This window comes from Mustela nigripes, chromosome 1 (genome assembly GCF_022355385.1).
Source record: "Mustela nigripes isolate SB6536 chromosome 1, MUSNIG.SB6536, whole genome shotgun sequence".
Taxonomy (NCBI): domain Eukaryota; kingdom Metazoa; phylum Chordata; class Mammalia; order Carnivora; family Mustelidae; genus Mustela; species Mustela nigripes.
The window spans coordinates 52,960,117-52,964,096 of NC_081557.1; positions in this window are offsets into that span (position 1 = coordinate 52,960,117).

The window sequence follows — 3,980 nt, forward strand, 5'->3', positions numbered from 1 at the left end:
TTTATTAATTTTCTTTTTCTTTTTTTTAAGTTATTTTTTTAAAGATTTTATTTATTTATTTGACAGACAGAGATCACAAGTAGGCAGAGAGGCAGGCAGAGAGAGAGGAGGAAGCAGACTCCCTATTGAGCAGGGAGCCCGATGCGGGCTCGATCCCAGGACTCTGGGATCATGACCCGAGCCGAAAGCAGAGGCTTTAACCGACTGAGCCACCCAGGTGCCCCTAATTTTCTTACTGATACTGGAGACATTTACTCTGTTCTTAGTCAGCACACCAGTCCTACTTGTCTTTCTAGCATACAATTGTTGGCATAGAAGGAGAAACAAAATGTGCCATCAGACAACGCCTTTAACTTGTAAATATAAAAGTAAATTGGTTACTCAAGTTTTCTAGTCCTTCCATCCTGTCCTACTCCATTGCCTGGATGAGACTTAATGTATAAACTAGGAAGCAGGTTTGTTCTTACTTAAGAAGACAGCTTGTTCTCTTTAACATCTTAGGAATTAAAACCTTACCCTCATATCTCTTCTAATATCTGGAAGAAAGTAAATTCACAGGTCTAGGATTGTGATGTCCCAGGTCAGGTTCTTAAAGCCCAGCCAGTTAAAGTAACCTTAAAGAACAGGGCCACTATACCTCATTACTTAAAACCTGAGGCAGTGGTGCCTGGGTGGCTCAGTGGGTTAAGCATCTGCCTTCAGCTCAGGTCATGATCCTAGGGTCCTGGAATCGAGCCCCGCATCGGGCTCTCTGCTCATCAGGGAGCCTGCTTCTCCCTCTTCCTCTGCCTGCCACTCCCTCTGTTTGTGCTCTCTGTCAAATAAATAAATAAAATTTTTTAAAAAAAACAACAACCTGAGGCAAAGGCCGGGTCACAAACACTTACTGCCAACTTTCTCAAACATGGTATTTTATTTGTTTTTTAAAGATTTTATTTATTTATTTGAGAGAACATGAGCAGGAGGGAACGGTAGAGGGAGCCTGACACAGGGCTTGATCCCAGGACCCCAGGAGCCTGACACAGGGCTTGATCCCAGGACCTGAGCTAAAGGCAGACGTTTAACCAACTGAGCCACCCAGACACCCCAACATGGTTTGTTTGTTTTTTTTAAGATTTTTATTTATTTATTTGACAGAGAGAAATCACAAGTAGTCGGAGAGGCAGGCAGAGAGAGAGAGAGGGAAGCAGGCTCCCTGCTGAGCAGAGAGCCTGATGCGGGACTCGATCCTAGGACCCTGAGATCATGGCCTGAGCCAAAGGCAGCGGCTTAACCCACTGAGCCACCCAGGCGCCCAACATGGTATTTTACAGCCTTGTCAATAACCTTACAATACTCCAATTTTACCATTAAAAAAGCCAAATGGAGAATATAGATGGTACAAGATTTAAGAGCTACAAATGAGGCAGTGGTGCTTACTCATCCCATAGTGCCAAATCCATACACTATTCTCACTCAGGCCCCTGGTGATGCCACCTGGTTTACAGTACTTGATTTCAAGGATGCCTTCTTCTGCTTCCCTCCAAGTGAGGAAACACGGCCACTATGTGCTTTTGAATGGGTCTCACCTTCAAGCCCACAGGTTGCTCCAATAACCTGGACAGTCTTGTCGCAGGGACTTAGAGACAGTTCTTACTTGTTTGGGGCTTAACTTAGCAAAGACCTCTGTGATATATCCTTGCCTCAAGAGACTATAATTTGATATGCGGATGACATTTTAATCTGCAGTCCCACAAAAGAAATGTCTGATAGTAATTCTGTAACTTAATTTCTTGGCAGACAGAAGGTATCCTATGTCTCCCAAAAAAGCACAAGTATCTAGACAACAACTACAATATTTGGGATAGGAACTAACACCAGGACACCATATGCTGTCTACTGACAGGAAAAAGGTATATTAGATCTTGGGCCTCCAGCTACAAAGAAACAACTTCATACTTCCCTAAGTATGGCAGGCTTTTGCCGCCTATGGATTCCTGGGTTTGGGCTTTTAGCCAAGTCATTATATGTCTCAATCGAAAGCCCTTATGAAGAACCTTTGCTCTGGACTAAAGCCCAGCAGACAGGTTTTCAAACATTAAAAAACTAAACTTTCATCAGCCGTGGCTTTGGCTTTACCAAATTTAGAAAAAAAACTTTCACTTTCTATGTAGCAGAAAAACAGGGATAAGCTTTGGGAATTCTTACCCAAAAGTTAGGAAATGAAACAAGGCCAGAGGGCTGTTTTTCAAAGTCACTTGATAATGTAACTCAAGGATGGCTGGCTTGTCTTCAAGCAGTGGCTGCCATAGCCTTCCTGGTAGAAGAGGCTTCAAAACTTACTATGGGGCAATCCTTAACAGTAATGACTCCACATTAAATTCAAACTGCCTTAGAGACTAAAGACCACCAATGGATGATGGGAGGCTGACTTACTAGATACCAGGCTATACTTTTAGATATACTTGAAATAATACTTAAACCTGTCAAACTTCAAACCCAGCTACCCTTATGCCTGGACTTGAACATGATACATCTATGTTAAAACATAACTGTTCAGAAATTATTGACCTTGTTTATTCTAGCAAACCAGATTTAAAAGATTCCCCTAATAGGGCACCTGGTAGCTCTGTCACTTAAGTGTCTAACTCTTGATTTTGGCTCAGGTCATGATCTCAGGGTTGTGAGATCAAGTCCAGAGTTGGGCTCCACGCTGGGTATGTAGCCTCCTTAAGATTTTCCCTCTCCCTTTGCCCTCCACCCTCTCTCTCCCTCTCTAAAATAAATAAATGAATAAATAAATAAATAAATAAAAATAAAATATTCCCCTATTGAAAATGCAAATGAAAATTGCTTTACTGATGGCAGCAGCTTCATGGATAAGGGAAAAAGAAAAGCCAGATATACTATAGTTAATTTCATTAAGACCAATGAGGCAAAAGCCCTTCCAATAAATACTTCTGCTCAAAAGGCTGAATTAAGGGGCACCTGGGTGGCTCAGTGGGTTAAGCCTCTGCCTTCAGCTTGGGTCATGATCCCACGGTCCAGGGATCAAGCCCCACATCGGGCTCTCTGCTCAGCAGGGAGCCTGCTTCCTCCTCTCTCTCTGCCTGCCTCTCTGCCTACTTGTGATTTCTGTCTGTCAAATAAATAAATAAAATCTTAAAAAAAAAAAAAAAGGCTGAATTAATAGCATTGACCTGTGCTCTTCAATTGGTAAAAGTCTCAAAAATTAATATTTATACTGACTCCAAATATGCTTTCCTGGTACTACATGCCCACAGGGCAATTTGGAAAGAAAAGGGATTATAATCAAGCCACAATTCCCTAATGAAATATTGGCCTGAAATAATTACTCTCCTTGAGGCAGTACACCTACCTAAGGAGGTGGCTGTAATCCTCCTCAGAGGACATCAAAAGGACATGATTTGAGAATCTAAAGGAAATAATCTGGCAGACTGTGCAGCCAAGCAGGAAGCACAGAATAAACAAATATTAAGCCTTACAGCTACCTTAATTCCAATAAAGTCCATAACTCTACTCTATTCAGACCAAGAAATTCATATAGCCTAGGAATGAGGATATTTTAAAAAATAAACAGGACTAGTTTGTTAATGACAAGAGAAAATCTTTATACTCCAAATTAACCAATGGAAGGTAATATAGGGTTTACGCCAGGCTACTCATTTGGGCAAAAATGCCTTAGAACATTTAATTAAAATATTTACTTATATATATTTAATACACTTGATGGAGTAAATTCAACAGCTACAATAAAATAGATCTGCTGATCCTGTAGTTCGTGCATAAGTAAATCCGGAAGGTGCAATCTGCCCTCCTCCACTTCTAAAACGAGTCCTAAGGTGTGGAACATATACAGAAGAGGACTGGCAGCTTGATTTCACACAGATGCCTCCTTGCAAAGTCTATAAATTCCTTCTAGTGTTGGTTGATACTTTCACTGGATGAATCGAGGCCTTTCCTTGTAAAATGGAAAAAGC